Source organism: Macrobrachium rosenbergii, chromosome 24 (assembly GCF_040412425.1).
Source record: "Macrobrachium rosenbergii isolate ZJJX-2024 chromosome 24, ASM4041242v1, whole genome shotgun sequence".
Classification (NCBI taxonomy): Eukaryota; Metazoa; Arthropoda; class Malacostraca; order Decapoda; family Palaemonidae; genus Macrobrachium; species Macrobrachium rosenbergii.
Window position 1 is genome coordinate 34,660,352 of NC_089764.1, and position 19,703 is coordinate 34,680,054.

The window sequence follows — 19,703 nt, forward strand, 5'->3', positions numbered from 1 at the left end:
GTTCAGTTTCATAAACAATGGCTGGACCAGAGAGATATCAACATACTATAATCTTATTGATAATTCGGGGGCAGGATGATCTGTTAGAGCTTACTCATGGATTCCAGGGGTGAGTTAGCTTCTGGAGATAGGACTCATGGCATTCTGTCCGTTTTGCCCAGCAAGATCATCAGAGTGGGGAGAACTGCTTTCATATATGCTGTCAGCCCCATAGAGCGAGTTTGTCTTAAACTTAAGCCACCCTAATCATGTTGGTGCCATCCCTTTGGGGCAGGATATAGGGGTAGACATTTGGAAGCCAGCTCTTATTGGTGTCACTGGTGAAGGAAATGGGCTCCAGGAAAGGCTAGTGGTTCATTTTCACGTCTTTTTTTTTACTGTATTATCTTTGTGGAAATGCCCGAGTAACCCCATCTACCTCTAGACTCGCTGGCAACCACCTGGCACAGGTAACGACGTCTGGCGATACCAAGATGGAAGTACAACTGGTGGAAATAGAATATTTGATAAAAGGAGCTATCCATTCCAACGCGCTACGCAGGAAACAACAAAGAAGAATATGGTAACAGCTTGAAAGGCCTATTGTATCTGGAAAGATACGTTGGTGCCAAATGAAAACAAAAAAATACGGAAAACCTCTCTCGACTGAAGCCAAAAATGACCTGCAGGTTATGCTGTTAAATTTTAAACCATCTTAAGATCATGAGATTACCTTTGTGAGGTCATACGCTTCCTTTTATCCGGGCAGAGGAGCTATTTATTCAGCGGAATTGTAAGGTTTCTGATAAAATTTTAAATGTGTGCCTTGAGAATGTATTCAGGTAAACTAAATGGACAAGTTAATGCAATTCTTCCAACATTCATGCAAATATCTGCCAGAATTCATTAATATTAGACATCTGAATTTTAATGCAATAATTCACAAATTAAGACCAAAGCGATGCTTCAAGTGCTTCGAATAGAGCCTTTTGTAGGAAAATTTGGAAAGAACTGCTTCAAATACTCAGACATCTGAATTTTAATGTAATAATTCACAAATTAAGACCAAAGCGATGCTTCAAGTGCTTCGAATAGAGCCTTTTTGCAGGAAAATTGGGAAAGAACTGCTTCAAATACTCAGTGGAAATGTCTGCCATTATTGGTGTTCAAATATTCCCTATTTCCACTGTGAGGAAGACCACTTACCTGTCAACTCTTACTCAACTTCGACTTCGGGGGGACTTAGTTGAAATAGTGCACAACGAATATATTAGTAATGGTTGAGTACTGTAGAAGATTATTGGTGCTAACAAGCCGCCAGAATTATACTATGCGAAAAGTTTCACTAGAATTACAAGAAATAATTCACAGCAATCACCTCACAATCATGATGATGCTAAGTATTTAACTATGGTGGCAAAATATAAAACCTCTGTAACTTAGGGAATTCCTTTTCCTCTTCTCAAAAAGTCAGCCGTATCTGCTGTTCCTCCCACCTCCAACAAGTGAACTGTCACTTCCAGAAACCACCCGGACATTCACTAGCTACCTAAGATGGTTTTTGCTTTTACCAGAGGGGAAACTAGAACACGTCCACATCTCCCCAAGGCAATAATAGCCTGCTAACAAAACACCTGTACGTTGCCCTCAATGAAAACTCCTCCCCGGCAAAAAAAAAAAGCCGTAAATGCATTACCCTCTGCTTGAAGAAATGTAAATAATTCAGCCCGAGGCCATTCACGCTCACCAGTCAGACATATGGACACACAAAAGCAGTATTCCAGCTTCTTCAGAGAAACTCTGTATTCTTACACTGGACCGTAAATTATCCAGTGGAAAAACAGAACTTCCCTGTCAATTGAAAAAATTGGGAACTCAAATTCTCACCACCCATAATTCATTGATTTTTCAGTGGCACTGCGGAGGTCTCAGATCTCGATATGATCAATTGAAGGTAGCCTATTGTTGAATCCTATACTACATGACCTCAAGAAAAACAAGCAACCACTTTTATAATCTAGACTAAATTATTCTTCTTCCACTTTATGCTACCCATCAATGAAAAAACAACGGCGGAGCTAGTGTAATTGTAAAAAAAAAAATCTCTGCAACATAAGCCATTAATACTTGGATACTGAACTACAGGCCATGGCCACTGAATTAATTTCTAAAAAGAAATTTTCGGTCTGCTCAAAACTTCATGCACAGATGGAAACATTTAGCTGATCAGCTTCCACCTCCTTTCCTCTTGCCAGAATGTTTCAACGTCCATAACACTAAGGGGTGAAACTTTCGCTGATAAAAGAGGCAGGACAATAAGAGCGCCTCATTAATTCTAAGCATCTCTCCTTCATGAATGACTGTTCCCAGTAATTGCTCTCCAGATGTTGTCCTTGACTATAAATGGTCAGTACTCACTTAAAATCGGCAGCCAACTCTCCAGAATTGTCCGCTCCAAAGTGGAGGGCAAAAACAAGTTGACAGGGCAAACAGAGTCATTAAAATATATCGCAAATTTGAATCCTTTTGGGAAATATATTAGGGCATACAAGTACCTGATTGACAAAATTGTTAAGTGTTAACGATTCATTTAACCCTCAAGTTCATCCTGGAAGGCGACAGTCCACCCAGGTGTGATCTTAGCGATATCCCCCCCTTGCAGTAAAACAAGTTGGTGGGTTGTCTCAAATATGAAGAGGAGAGAAGGCAACATAATATTTCAGGTTCCATAGGACATGCTTAGAATGAAAGACGTTGATACTGATAACGTCACGGACTTTTCAAAAACCGTATTGATATTTTTGTATATTTAACCATTGTTATAGGTTAAGTCAAATAATTACTTTGTCAATTTTATCGTGTAACTTTTTGGTTTTTTATCTCTGCACTGAATAACCAACCGAACGGTTCGTGTGCCTGTTCCTCAGACCAAACTTTCATGTATGGGTTCCTCAAAACCTCGCAAAGACTGTCTAGAATGCAGTGCAGCATTAACAACAGAAATTGTTTGGAATTATAATGTCAGTCAACAGTTAAGTCGTTGACAAATCTCTCCGAGATATTTTGTCAACCTACAAAATTTTCAGTTTATTCCAGCATTCGTTTGGACTGATTTTTAATTCATGACGAGATGTTATATTTTATTCCATAAAAACAAACCCTTCAATCAACTTGAATAGTTGAGAATTTCGAAAGTGATCTAGTAAGACTATATAAAAATAAACGAAAACTGCCATCCTCATCTGGGAAAGCTCACGCACAAAAGAAATTTACAGGCTAAGAACCAAATGCAAATACACCACGCATAAAATGTTGGAATAGAAAATAGAATTTAGGCCAAAGGCCAAGCTCTGCGACCTATGAGGTCATTCAGCGCTGAAAGGGAAACTTTGAGTAAGGAGGTGTGAAAGGTTTAACAAGAGGGAAACCTCGCAGTTGCACTAGTTAACAATTTTTAGAGAGGGTGAAAAGTCAGATGGAAGAAAGAGACTATGAATGGAGGTACAGTAAAAGAAATGAAAGAGGTTGCAGCTAGGGGCCGAAGGGACGCTGCCAAGACCCTTAAGTAACGCTTACAGTACACCACGTGAAGTGCACTGGCCCCCCTACGGAGAATAAGATGTTAGTTGGTTTCACCCCGAGGTCCAAATGAGTCTCTCGTCCCACCCACTTACCACACTCTTGGCAAGGGCCCCGTTCAGGCATATGGCTGCTTCATCTAAAATTCTAAACCAACCAAGCAACCAATAAACCTACACACACACACAAAATATATATTTAATGCAAATACTCTCACATTTGCAGAGCTACCCTTGTTAAGTGCTTTCAAGATGATGGCCAACGCGGAATATCCCATCTAGTTCTGGGAGTTATTCGGGAAACTGTTAGAATCAAGTTTCTCATCAAAATGAAAGAAATTGAAGAACTGTATTCAAGTTCAAACCCGACGAGTCTAATAGGTTTGCTGGGTACAACGACAAAGTGGAAGTTTTTGCCGATATACCAGCGTCTTAGGCGCCTCTTCCAATATCTGCTTGCCTCCCCCATTTTGAACATTCTGAACACAATATAAGACAGAGTTATTCCAAGGTCGTAAGATCACAGAGCCCTGACAGGCTTTTGTGGGTTTCGAGACAGGTGCACTACGTTACAGCCCACATTAAGTGTACCAAATTCTTAACGATGCGCTTAATTACATCAACGTGAAAATGACCAAAGAAAAAATCAGCAACCGTTGGCGGTCATGATTGGATTGAGTTCTCATTTGATCGAGACGTCGCGTGATGTTGAAATAATACCTTACAAAAGGAAAGAACCCATCACTCTCGACACTTGCTAGCAGTCGTTAACTCTTTTAGACAATTAACAAGGCGGTTTGACTCACTTTCCTCCTGTCGGGAAGTGAACAGGTGTTACAACTAATGGAAGAACTGATGCAAAAATGTACAAGGACTGGGTGATACGTTTCTACCACTGATTTCTAAAACATAAATTTTCGTCCCTACGCGTCACAGCAACTACACTGGACATTCAATAAGATCGCATGTCTTCAAGTGAGGTGTCAGATCATTTTCAAAGTGAATTCTTATGCAGATGCTACAAAAGATTTTCGTAATGATTAACAGCTTTAAATCAAAAGAGGCAACATGATGACGACATTCTCCCGATAACGGCGTAAGCAGTAAATTCTGTTAAGAAAACTGACGTGTACTTTTGCACGACGTATAGAAATTTTACACTAGCTACAAAAAAAAAAAAAAAGTTAACCCAAACTGATACGTAGAATTCTTTTTAAAAATATGAGATTTTACATAACACTTATTAAATCAGAGTCATTTACCACAACGGACATTCAATGAACAAAACACAGTTAAGCAAAATTTGTACGCTTGGGAGTTCGACAGAAAATTAAATATGAGCATAACGATGCTAAGCTTTCTCGACACACTACATATAAAAATTCAACGGCATCGTAAATATCACAGAAAATCTTAAGGCTTTGATTGTCCTTCCAAAAGCCTCTCTTTACGAACAGGAATACCCATTAATCTAAAATTTACCACGTTGAGCGTTCAGTATCACAAGGAATACAAATTACCAAAGTATCGTCGAGGTCATTAGATTCGTAAAGCCGTAGATGTCATTAACCAGAAATTGTAAAGGAGTTTTAATCTAATGCCACGTCACGAAAACATCAGCGTCTAGCAGACCTGACTCCCCATCACTTTCCCGACAACAGAACTTCAATTACTGGTGGTCTTATTATGTTCAATTACCTCCCCCACCAGCCACTTGGAAGACAACATGACTTGTATGCTTTTATTTCTCTACATTCCTGTAGATTAGAATTGAAAAACAACTAACTTCGCGTGTTTGTTACACGTATTGTAAGGGCGAGAAATGGCGCCTCTCCCCCTTGTGTTTCCCTTTCCAGATGTACATTAATCACGTCGTGCATTTTACCTGTCTTTATTTCAGATTCTTTGTGTACCTCGTCTCGTGCATCATTGTACGGCCTTTCTGCCGATATGTGTATCTACCTCTTAGATGCCATGTAACAAATGTTATACATATTTTTATGCTTGTCAGAAAACACAAATCATGTATGGACGCAGCGGGGGGGGGCGCTTGGGTCGCCTGCTACCTTTCCTATCGAGAATAATCAAGAGTCCGTGCTGGCACAAGGCCAGCTAAATCTAAAACAACAACAACATAATAAAGAATCAGTCTTTCACTCCTGACTTTTCTTGAAGCCTCACAGTATAAACATACACAGTACAAGTGTATGACGTTATATAAACTGAAGTAACCAGAATTACGTATTGTGAGATTCAATACGACAGGTCTGGGTGTGGCTGCTTTATTTTGTTGTTTTAGATTTAGCTGGCCTTGTGCCAGCACGGGCTTTTGCTCCTAGAGCAGCCCGTAACTCTATGTTGATGATGAGTCTGTGAGATGGGTAGGTTAATGAAAACTTTATTATGATACATGAAAGTGATTTTGGTGGGGGTCATTTATTTTTCGGAAGCCAGGTATACATTGAGGAATGCGGGCGGAAAGGTGGTCACCGACCATATCACGCATTTGGGCAAGAATTTGTGTTTGTCAGATGACGTATAAATGAGGATAATTCATATAAATGAGAATAATTCGCGTTACAATAAACGTACAAAAGTGGCTGCATACATCGGCGGGAAGGCCGGACAATAATACGTATGGAGAGATATATAAAAATATGAAATAACAGGGAATATACATGACGTGATTAATGCAGAAAAGAAGAGGCGCTTGACGCCTTTACAAATACTCCCCCCAAAAAGACAATGATTACAGAGATAATTACTGGATGACAGGATAATTATACATGGAGGCGCTGGGGGAGCGGGAAGATCTTCCACAACGCGGCCTCTGGGGTGCCCACGGCCCCTCCTTTGGGGGACGGCAGGTATGTACGCGGGCGCGTTTTGAGGGGGGGACCCTGGGACGTCTGCCTGCCTCCTCTCGGATTCCGCTGTCTAACAGGAATGCTGGTTTCAGCCTGTCGATGGAAACCCAATCTTCCTGGCCATGGATGTCGATGAGATACGCCTTGGGGGTCCTGTCGATGACTCAGTAAGGGCCCCTGTAGGGCCCGGTCAAGGGCCGGTGACGGGCGTCTATCCTGACAAAGACGTAAGAGCAGGAATCCAGGCCGGCTGGGCTGTAGGTATTGGTTCTGTCCATGAAGGTCTTATGGCAAGGCGTGAGCTTCTGTGCTAGTTCTGTGCCGTCGGCTGATGGCGGGAAGAATTCCCCTGGAACAGCTAGTGTTTCTCCGTAGAGTTTTTCTGCAGGGGACACATTGCCATCTGCCCTCGGTGCGGTGCGGAGACCCAGCAGGACCCAGGGGAGCTGGGCCTTCCAGTTTTCGTTGGTGCAACGTGCCATTAGAGCTGCCTTCAGTGAGCAGTGTGCCCTCTCTACCATGCCGTTTGCTGCGGGGTTGTATGCCGTCGTGCTGTGAAGTTTCGTACCATCAGGCGTGCCAGGGAGACCCAGAGTTCTGACAGGAATGCTGAGCCCCTGTCAGTAGTAATGCTGTCTGGCACCTCGAAGCGGCTGATCCAACTGGAGAGGAGGGCTTCTGCGCAGGATGCTGTTGATGCCTCCTCCATAGGTGTCACCTCTGGCCAGTGAGTGGAGCGATCTATGACTGTCAGGAGGTACCCGGCGCTCCCAGACTGCAGTAGAGGCCCAACGACGTCTATGTGGATGTGGCCGAAGCGCCGACGAAGTTGGAGGAAATCACCAATGCCTAATTCTGTGTGCCTTGTGATCTTGCTGGTTTGGCATGGGATACAGCTCCTCGCCCACTGGCGGGCGTCCTTCCTGATGCCATGCCACACGAGAACTTTTCTGTCATCAGGCGCGCCGTTGTACGCCCTGATGGATGGGAGAGGCCGTGAATGATGTCGAACGTCTTATTCCTCCTCGAATAAAGCAACAATGTGTCAAGTTTCAGGAGGACACTCAGTATCTAGAACACTACCAGGAAATCCTGAAGGATCAGGAGGATAGGAGATTCATAGAGAGAGTGGAATATTTCAAAACTGAGGAAGACTGTCATTTCTTGGCACATCATGGTGTTAAAAGGGACAGTGCAGCAACCGCTATTAGGATAGTATTTGACTGTTCAGTCAGACCGGGGAAAAGTGGGTTAAGCTTGAATGATTGTTTGTGGACGGGACCACATATAATTGCCAACCTACTCAAAGTTCTACTACAGTTTAAAACAAAATCATTTGCCTATATTAGTGACATACAGAAGGCACTTTTAATAGTGCAACTTAGGGAAGAAGATAGAGACTATAGTAGATTTCTATGGTTGGAAGACCCAACAAACCCTAACAGTAAATTGTTGGTGTATAGGTTTCGAGTTGTTGTATTTGGAGATTCATGTTCTCCCTTTCTGCTGAATGCAACAATTAAGAAACACCTATCTACAGTAGAAGGTGACATAGAAAGGATAAAAAGAGGACTATATGATGATGATGAACTGGTAAATTTTTTCTTTGAAGCAAATAAGAAATTTGCACAGGCATATTTATATCTGAAGGAATGGACGAGTAATAATGACTCGCTGCAAACTATTGCCAGAGCACATGGAATTAGTGCCAGAGAACAAACAACTCATAAGGTCTTAGGTCTGAACTGGGACAAAGAGAAAGATACCTTGACATTACATCCTACTCAGATAAATAAGTCCAGCCAGATTAAGAGAGAAGTGTTAAGAACTGTTGCACAGATTTACGATCAATTGGAAGTACTTCTGCCTGTTACTATTAGGGTAAGGACATACCTGCAGAATTTGTGGCAGCAACAACTGGACTGGGATGAACAACTCCCAGACCCATTACAGAAACAATGGGTTGAGTTATCCGAAGACTGGGAAGAATGTCTTGATATTTCCTTTTCTAGGAATACTAACCTAGGAGAGGGGGACTCCCTACACATATCCTGCAATACCAGTGAGTTAACATGTGGTTGTGTAGCCTATAAAGTTAAGAACAAAAACTCTTCTTTAATGGTGGCAAAGGCAAGAGTAGTGCCCATTAAAGAATTAACTGTTCCAAAACTTGAGTTGATGGCATTGTTGCTACCAGCAAGAATGGCCAGATTTATCAAAGAATCCTTTCAGAAGGATGAGTTTGCTGAACTGTTTGTTTGGTCAGACAGTAAGGTCACCCTAAGTTGGCTAGTATCGGAAGGCATTTTCCATGTATTTGTGAAAAATAGAGTACAGGAGATAAACTCTTTAATTCCAGAGGTGGTCCTGTCCTATGTGCCTACAGATTATAATCCCAGTGGCTGATCGACACATGGGAAAAGGACAGAAATGATCTTGGATAGTTCTTTCTGGTGGGAGGGACACCCCCCCTCTTGGTTAAAAAATTCCTCTTGGCCTGTAGATAGGTCATGGGTTGGTGGATCACTTGTCCAGTGTAGGAGAGAGAGCATTTTGGTCAATACTGTAGGGGACAACCTGAATAGTGATACTCTCTTGCTGAATTGGGAAAGATTCAGCAAGCTAAAAAAGTCTACAGGACCACAGCTCAGATCATACAATTTTTGAATAATTGTAGTTCTACCAATATGAAGAAATATGGTGAACTGACCTTGGAAGAACTCCAAGAAGTAAGGAATAAGACTATTGCCCTCATGCACCAGGAATTTTCCGACAGGAATATGAGAGTTTGATGAAATGGGTAAGAAAACCATAACTGGCTCTTGTACACCAGTCGAATCTTTACCTGGATAACGGGGTAATAAGGTGTAAGGGTAGACTAGAACATACACAGTTACCTGAAGCCACTAAATTTCCTATACTACTGCCAAAGGGTTGCTATGTTACTTGGGTAATTATTAAAGAACATGATGCTAGTGCTCATATGGGTGTAAATGCAACTGTGGCGAGTGTCAGGCAGAAGTTCTGGATCCCACAGATAAGGCAACTAAATAAGAGTATATTACACCATTGTGTTATTTGTAGAACACAAGGGAGGCCATATAGGCCCAATATAGTTCCTCCATTACCCAAGTTCAGGGTGCAATGTAAGCAACCCTATAACACCGCAGGTTTGGACTACACCGGCGCATTATGGGTTAAGGGAAAGGGACAGATCCCTGAGAAGGCTTATATCATCTTATTTACGTGCCCGATAACCAGAGGCACACATGTAGAACTAGTTGATAACCAGTCCTGTGACTTGTTCCTCATGAGATTTAGAAAGTTCTGCAGTAGTAGTAGTTTCCCAGCACTTATGTTGAGTGAAAATGCCACCATGTTTGTAGCAGCATCAGAGTATCTTAGGAACATGTCGGAGAATCACAGGGTAAAGGAAAATCTGTTAGATATCAAGTGTAACTGGAAGTTCATTCCAGCGAGAGCACCATGGTTTGGTGCCATATGGGAAAGACTGCTAGGACTTCTTAAGCCATGCCTAAAAAAGATCGTAGGCCAAGCCTCACTAAGTTTTGAAGAACTGACCTGTGTACTAGTAGAACTAGGAGGAGTCATCAATGATAGACCATTAAGTTTCACACCCAAGGATTTTAATCAACTGGAAATTTTGACCCCTAACCATTTGATTCTTGGAAGAAAGCTTCAAGTCCTTCCCAAGAGAAGTAGTAAATTGGGAAGAGATCTCTGGTGACCCTACCTATGGATGGAGAGAGTTCACAGAGAAAAATTCCTGTAAGTATCCAGGTTGTGCAACAACCTGTGGAAAAGATGGGAGAGGGAGTATTTAACAACACTAAGTGAGACCCATTGAGCAGGAGCGATGCATGGCTCTTGCCCCAGGATAGGGGAAGTAGTCCTCATTCATGACGAGGGGCCATGGAGCAAGTGGAAGTTGGGCCAAGTGATTGAGTTACATATGGGGCGAGACAAGGTCCCAGGAGTGGCTACTCTAAGAATGGACCATAGCCAGCTCATGAGACTTGTAATTAAGTTAGACCCCTTAGAGCTGTGGCACGAGATATGGGAAATTAATCCTGGGACAGCAGACATTCAGTCAAGCACCTGCCCGAGAGAAAGACTGCTCAAATAGCTGCAGAAGCCAGAAAGGCATTGCTAAGAACAGGACTATTATAAATTATGTAGGCATAAGCTTTTCTCATGGGGGAGTAAGTCAAAACTCCGACAAGAGAGATTGTACTTTTCCACAAGTTGTGATATAGTTTTGTGTTTTCCTTATGTACGTAAAGTGGAAATGCATACTATGTGGAAGAAGGATATTATGTTTTGTTGTCTTTGTATTTAGTTGTGAAAAGCATTGCGTTTGGCTGTTTCATGTATTTTATTGTAAGTATACGTGTAATAGTGTTTAAGTATCAGTCATTGGTTGTTTGTTGGTTTCATTGTTAGTCAAACGTTTGACGTTGGTCAACGACGGTCATGAAGTCAGTCTCGTTACAGCTCTGGTGCAGTGTATTTGTATTCCTAGACCTCCCTCCCTCTTAACGACTTCTCAATTGTTCCATTTTATGCTGAATTCCCCATCTGCCAAAACGCTCTCCATATTCCAAGCAAACTGAAAAACAAGGACCTAACGCCTGAATTGACACAAGGTTCAAGTAAAGGGAACTGCGCACCTTGGACCTGTGCAAAAAAATGTGGGAATGGAAGCCATAAAAGGAGTAGGTCAGAAGTCAAAGGAAGCAGATTTTGGCAGATCTCTATCGAAAGTAGACTCATCACAATTTGCTGAGCGGCCAACAGCCGGCATCCCCACAAAGATCCACTCTGTCCTTTGTTGACTGAATGTGTCGCATTAGTGCCAGTCGTTGGTGCCCTTATTAACAAGGATTCCAACAGGCTCTACATTCAAGACTTCTTGTCCCAGGAATTCAGGTGCTGTGTGGTTTTGGACAGTTATTTTGGCAACACCTTCTCCAATTGTATTTCCTACTGCTCATTGTCTCCCTTCCACCGTTATCCCTATGGTAAGGGGTTGGTTGCCTGATGCTCCTTCTCCACTGCCTTCTATCAAAAGCATCATCCTCCACCAAACCTTTTCTCTCCATATCTTCCTTCTTTTTATCTCGCCATCTAATTCTCTGTCTCCCTCTCAATCTTCTTCCTCTAACAGGTTCTTCCCAAGCCCTCTTCACTCCCTCCTTGTCATCCATCCTTAACACATGCTCATAACATCTCAAACGTGACCCTCTTATCACCTCTGTTATCTTTACTAAGCCTGCTCTTCTTCTTATTTCATCATTTTCCAATCTCTCAAGCAGCGATATTCCCATAATCCACCTCAGCATTCTCACCTCTGTTCTCTCAAGGTTTGCTTCCTCGTTTCTTCTTAGAACCCATGTTTCTGATCCGTACATTAACACTGGTCTTATTGCTGTGCTATTGGTCTTGACTTTTAGCTTGATTGGCATTTTCCTATCACTTACAACTCCAGCTACATCTCTCCACTTCCCCATGATGCTTTTATCCTACTGTCCACTTCAGCCTCTCATCCTCTCTTGTGGCTTTAAGTAGATCCTAAGTATTTAAACTTTTCCACCTGTTTTATAATCGAGCCTCTTCTTTCTTGTATTACTATTCTGACTATCTTCCCTAATGCTCACTAAAAGCTCACTAAAACCTCTGTTTTATTCACATTCACCCTTAAGCAACCCCTCTCTAAAGATTCCTGCCACTCTCCAACCCTTCTTTGTAGGTCCTCCTCATCCTCAGCAGTATTCGCCAGATCATCAGCGTACAACACTTCATTCCTGATCTCTTCACTCAACCCATCCATGACCAGCACAAACAAGAATGGGCTTAATGCTGACCCCTGGTGCAATCCAACACTAACTTCAAAGATTTCTGTTTCCCCATCTGCTTTTATTACTTTTGTGCGCCTCTTCTGATATATCATGTTGACCAGCCTAACAAACTTTTCTGGGGCTTTCCTCTTCCTCAAACACCAAAACATCACTTCTCTTGGGATTCTATCGTATGCTTTCTCCAGGCCTATAAATGCATCATGCTTAAATATAAATGCTTACTTATAAAGTATTGCAGGTGCTGGTAAGCAAATCTTTCAAGCTAACTTTTAATAAGTTCATCTCACAGCAGACACCTTTTAGCAACTTATACATAACTCTGATGTCCAAAAAGAGAGGACGGTTGAGAGAGAAAAAAAGTTATATACTTCAGGCTTTTGTAGACATTCACACCCGAAAAAGGCGTAAAATGTCTACTTGTAGGGGGAGCTGCTAAGTGTTTATGAAAAATAAACACTCTTACTTTTCCCCTCTGCTTTTAACATTTTTACTTCCCAACAAATAAATATCAAGCTGCCCACACAAGATGCAAATAGGCCTCCTTTGGGCCACATCTCGTGCATTTATCGATTTGCAATGGCTACTGTTCTTCCTAGACCTCTCTCCCTCTTAACGACTTCTCAAATTGTTCCATTTCCTGTTGAACTCCCCTACTACCAAAATGCTCTCCATATTCCAGACAAACTGAAAAACAAGGACCTAACACCTAAATCAACAGATGGTTAGAGTAATGGGAACCACGCATCTTGGACCAATGCCAAAAATGGCAGGAACTGAAGGCATAAAAGGAGTAGGTCAGAGGTCAAAAGAAGCACATTTGGGCAGATCTCTATCGAAAGTAGAATCCTTACTGTGTGGTTTTAGACAGTTATTTCGGCAACACCTCCTCCAACAGTATTTCCCACTGCTCATTGCCTCCCTGGCAATTCTCTTAAACGTCTTAACACATTGGTGCTCCATCACTTGTCTTAAATTGCTCATAAGTATCACCCCCAGTTTGAATTATATTTTATCTTGAATGGCTCCTCCTCTCAGCCATCAGCGCTCTAAGTTAACTTTAACCATTGCTGTAACAACGCGAAGTGATCGTATGCTTTCCTATATTGTAGAATAGGTGCATGTACTGCTATGTCTCTCTACTGTACCATGGTGCCCCCCTTCCATCAGGGCCCAGGTTCAAATCTCCGGCTGGCCAATGAAGAATGAGAGGAATTTGATTCTGGTGATAGAAATTCATTTCTCTCTATGTGGTTCGGATTCCACAATAAGCTGTAGGTCCCATTGCTAGGTAACCAATTGGTTCTTAGCCACGTAAAATAAATCTAATTCTTCCGGCCAGCCCTAGGAGAGCTGTTAATCAGCTCAGTGGTCTGGTTAAACTAAGATATACTTATGCCATTCACTCCAGAGTTCACGATAAGAATCTTGTCCGTAACTTATCTGACCTCTACGTTGGGTGTGACTATCAGAAAATTCTCGACTTTGAAAAGCGTCTAGAGCAAGCCGTCATTCAAGAATCAATTCGATGGGTGGATTTTGCTTGCCCGATTTTGTCAAAAAAAAAAAAAAAAAAAAAAAGGTGTGAACATCTGGTTTGCAGTCAACAACACTGACCTCTTGGTAGACACTCCCACTGGACAAAACACATTCCATGGCACGCTTAATGTTATCAACAAGAGGGCAGAGGACGGTGTCCCAATCAATGATCCCCTTGTTCTTCCAGAAAAGCTGCAGTCTCTTGAGCGGCTCTCACTGGATATCTGTTACCTGAATGAACCTGTCATCAAAAAGAAGCCAATATGCTTTGAGGAATACCAGATTGGCAAACGAAAACGGACACTGGGAGATTTCACTGAAACATGGGCATTGACAAGTTACTTTGTATCTAAAAACCACTTGGACAATATCAACTCTAATTGTCCAGTAGAAGTAGCAGATCATCCCATAAACAAACAGCAGAGACAACCCTGTGGTCAACAACAAAGTGAAGACAGCCAATGCCAACATCTGGCACAAGATCGCCACGAAGACGATCAAGAGAACTGATGAACAAACGACAGAAGATCAGACGACGGCAGACATTCAACATGAAAGCCACTCAGGAAGTCTAGTCATCAAAACTAAACACTGTCATACAACAAAGCTAGATGTAATGCCCACCTGGGCAGCAACAAAATCTCTGCTGAGATCACAGTCATCATCTCATCATAAATTGACCAACACTGAAGTAATTGCTCCACTCTACAAAACATCACCCACAGACTATGGTACATTGTACACTGTCCTGGCACTGACTCAGGGAATTTCTAGTGTAGTGGTTGGTCCTGAGAGGAAAACCATCATTACTTTGGACCTGGATCTATACAGCCGTGCCCTCCAGATTCAACAGTCAGTTGTCAATAATAACTGGGTTCTCCATGCAGGTGCACTGCACATCGTATTTTCTGCCCTTCACAGCCTAGGAAAAACAGTGGATGGGAGCGGCATTGACACCTGCGCAGTCGAGAGTGGTACATAAACTTCTGCAGCCCTTCAGGGAATTTACAATGGCAAAGCTTACAGCCGTGGTATCGAGTACTACATCACAACATGTCTGGCCATCATGATGATGAAGTTTGATGCGATGTTTGCTATCATCCCACCTGGAGCACTGCCAGTCAAATGCTCTGATTTCAAGAGTGCTCTCCATGAAAGTTAAGGACACACAGTCCTTGCATTCAGAAGTGTGCACTAAGTATGAGGGCGAGGACTCTAGAGAACTAGCGCAGTTCCTCATCCAGTACCTGGAACAGGTTGAAAGTCTTCTAAGTCTCATCAGTGCCTGTCGATCAGGTGACTGGGAAGGCTATCTAGTAGTCTTGGAGAACTTCACTATACAGCATTAGCTATGATTCTAATGCTTACAATAGGTCCAGTGTTGTTGTGATTTAGTTTGTCTTCTTTTCTTGTCGATACTATCGGCCATAGTGGTGCAATATGTAGTATTTTACATTATGCACTATTGCAATCCTTTGTTCTGGTCATTTGTACTTGTCACATGATGGTGCTGTGTGTTTGTTGTCATGTACGGAAAGCATTTACATTTGATAACATGAAGGTTACTTGTTTATTAAACAGATCACTTCTAGCTCAGTATTTGACAATGTGGTTGAATAGGTTGCGTGAATTGTCACATTATAATTTACATAATGTAATCCTGGTAATTTTTTTTAGCAAAAATAAATAGTTTTGTTTACGTGTATGGATGGCTTATTTTCCCCAAAACTAAAGGTTTGTTAAGAAAACAACTGCCTCATTCACTTTGTCATACATGAAAACCCTGAAACGGAGGTGTTACATGACCAGGTTTGTAAGATTGTGACAAACTTGTCGATCGTACCGTGTTGGGTACCGTTTCCACACTGTCCGGGTCACTCATACGCAGAAAATTAATTATATTTATTACTTCCAGTCTACTCAGTTGTTCACAAATGGATTCAGTATCTTCAAAAACCCCTAAAGCCATCCAAAAATCATCGAAATCGAATAATTATTAGCTGATTTGAAAATGTGAGTACTGGGACCCCCGGGACAAAAGGGCCTCCCATGGGGATCCGGGGTCGAAAAATTTGGCCCCCTCCACTTTCCACAGTATACACCCAAATGAACTAGAATATGCAATAAAATCAATTTTGACAGCGAAATCCTTCCTGAGCTGTTTTTCTGACGAAGTCATACCGCACTATAATAACCGATGATCAACAACACTTCCTGTGACCAATCAAAGTCTGAGCCCTCCAGAATACACAACCTAGTCAAAAGGTAAATGAACCTAATAAATATTTCATAAGCCCTTTTAAAACTACAGCTGAACACATGGTATCACGCAGGCTTTTATGGAAAGCAGGACCAATGTATCATTAGGCATATACTTACACACTAACTACACAAGCCAAGAGCGTCATAGACGAACTTTAAGTAATGGATAGTAGGAGGCTCACGATTTTTCTTTACTTAGACTTATGAACTAGCTAGTACTCATCCCCTTAGGTCCTAAATAGTATCAAAGCTAACCTTCTCGCATGAACTAAAGAATCTTAAACAGAGCCGAGAGGTTAGTTGCATCTTTCGAAGGGCCATTTTCAGCTCTAATTTTTTTTAACTTGCTAGTTAGTGCATTAGTTTTCATTAATGACACGTTCACTGAACTTTGAGTAGAGAGACAAATAGTCCAACACACCTAAATCACAAACGTACCAGTAATCAGGACTAAATTAAAATTAATACCTACCTGAATGTCACAAAAGCCTTTAAATTATTTTTCCTCCCCGCCAAGAAAAATTCCTTTGTTTATCTGGATTCGGTTGCTTAACTTTGATCCATTCTTTAACAACGGTAAGAACATTTAGTTCCTCATTCGTATCCTCGATGTCATTTATGGATTAGCAACAGTTGGTGTCTCCCTCATATAGCTTGGACTTGACTCCAAGTCTCTCCAAAACATTGATAATAGCTTGGACTTGACTCCAAGTCTCTCCAAAACATTGATAATAGCTTGGACTTGACTCCAAGTCTCTCCAAAACATTGATAATAGCTTGGACTTGACTCCAAGTCTCTCTAAAACATTGATAATCTGATGCACATTGGCTTGTTATCTACGCGTCACCTACTGTACTCCCAGATAGTATAAAACATGGTGGAAAACCTTGGGGCGCCGTGTTTAGTACTAGGCCCTCCGGGATCAAATTATAATATACACTCATTTCTATATTGCCTGGTCGACAATTTATATTGATAAACGATATCTTCGTGAGGCCGTCTACATTTACCATACCGGGTTTAGCACTGGCACCTCCGAGTCAGTGACGCTTAATTAAACCAGAGTAGCACTAACAAGTCCACTTGTACATATTCACACAAAGATTGGACTTGACATTTCCTTAAGGGTAAAGTTTTATCTGATTATTACAAGGTGCTTAGTCACGCAGTTAGTATTCCAAATAGTCAAGAGGCTTCAATAGTAGTTCCAGTGGATCAAAAGTGTAGCAGCAGCTCATGGGCAATTATACCAAAAGCCGCTCAAAATTACATAAAGAATAGGGTAGCACAATTGGTCTTCATACACCGTTTCCAACAGAACACACTTTACTCTTAGAATATTGTTCACGCGTATTTTGGACGTGACCGAGAGATTCGAACAGTGGCGTTCCTTTTGGGGGGGCTGTTTGAAATCGCCCCCCGGGCCCTAAAGTGAGAGGGGGGGGTCCCAAAATGCGAAATTTAACCATTGCTGCTATGACTGGGCAAGCTAAATCCAGTGGGCCCAAATTGGTCAAGGGCCCCATTTATATTTGGATCCGAAAGTTTGGGGACCACAAAAGGGCCCCAATTTCCAATTTTGTGAATAAAAATGTAACAAAAATGGTATGTAAAAGAAATAGGGCTCTCCGGGATTCCCCCTCCCAATCGTAGAGGCCATTATAGACCTTCTCATACGGATCGCAGGAAGATGGGTAACGTTGATTGGGGTAAGGGCAAGACCGATCTAAGGCAATTGATTACTGCTTATAGGGGCCCTAATTATCCTCTAAGGGCTCCCATAACTGGATTAAGTGGATCTTCAATGATTCAATGTACACCTAATTTTAAGAAATAAAATTTCTGAAATTTTCATTTACAAGTGCCTTTAAAATGATCCTGCAATTGCTCATATTCTAAACATTTTCCCGGGAGGGCTTACAGCGGGCGGCCCCCCCTCCCCCCGAACCCCCTAGCAGCTTTGGCTCGCTTCGCTCGCCTCCCACCCAATAAGAGGGGCCCCAAATTGGACCATGCCCCCCGGGCCCCAAAATGTCTAGGAACGGCCCTGGATTCGAAACAGGCCTATATAGGCCAAGTCTTGATAACCATAAACACCTCTTGGAACCGGTAACTTTTGTTAGTCAAGTTCACCTTTCAAAAATGGTATAATACCACCTTGACATTGATAGTTTTTCTCAGTAATGGAGACGTCAAAATTGTAGAAAACCACATTCAACATTCTCATCCCACTGACAATCTTTACCAAATGCAGTAAATGATAAGCCTTTTTCGTTAGTCGAATAGAAAAAAATGGCCAACATCAACACAACCTACGTATAATTAATCTTTAACACCATGCAGAAATGTTTTATTTTCAATTAAGACAAATCAAGCTTGCAAACTAAATGTTTCATGTTCAAGATCACGAATAAAATGGACGTTTATTGCATATTCTACAAGACATAACGGTACATTTGCAATGAAAAAAAATATAGGAAACCAACCCACTACTTCCCCCCACCCGCAAATTCCTTTCCCATTCTCATGCAGTACCTTTGAATGGCCGCTAGAAATCCTTGCTTCCTAAACCTTTGACTGCATCAGCTTCTTAGGTTTTAAAACGAAAGATATTTCACTCCTAAGCTCAACCACTTATTCTTGACTTCTTGGGTTTGTTTACTCCAACCTGGCATTGCCTGCTCCGGCAAGGAGCGTCAAGTTTGAGACAGTGCTTCCATCTTTTGAGTGAGAATCGAATGTCATTTCGTATTTGCTCTTTGTGGGAAATGACTAAATTTGCGACAAAAAAAAATAAATGTGAGAATTTACGTTTTTTTTTTTTTTTCATGGTTTATAAGTGAAACAAGGAACTCTATCAGTACTTCAAAGATTACGCTAGATGTTTTTGTTGAAGACAGTTTTCCCCCTAGGTTCTGCAATTAATTAAACTTAAAATTCATGTTTTTTTTAGACAAGGTTTCCAAACTGATTAATGTTGAGCCGTGATAAAATGAAAAATGATTTTCGTTTCGAAATGCCGTTGCTCAAAATGTAGTAGAGATGTATTTGTAATAATTACTACAAAATCGGAGCTAACATTTAAAACATCTCTGTAATAAACACAAGGAAAATTTAAAATTACCAAAAGCTTCATCAGTTTAAAAAAAAATCACAAATTTTCTGCAAAAGAAAACACAAATAGGCAAGAAACTAGGGAACTAAAATGAAATGAAACCCTACGGCTGAAAAAGTCGCCATGTGAGCTTGAAAGGTAGAGAGATTCTTCACTGCCCACGCTAAACAGGAGCAGTGGAGTATTTAATCATAGAGGACTACAGAATATCGCCGCTTTTCCAGAATAAAACACGGACAGGAAATTCTCTTTATTATGACACTCATCACAACAGCGTAAAATGTCGTACAATGTCCCATATGAAAGGAGGGAAAAATTTGTTACAGCAAGTTTTCGTCACATCTCCGGAATATTCCACATGACCTGGACATGAAACAACTCTACAACGTCTTTCGGATGAATTCTGAGACTTTTCACTTCAGGATTTTTATGCACGTGCAAACATATATTGTACTTACACATATAGATAAATAACTCGTGTGATAC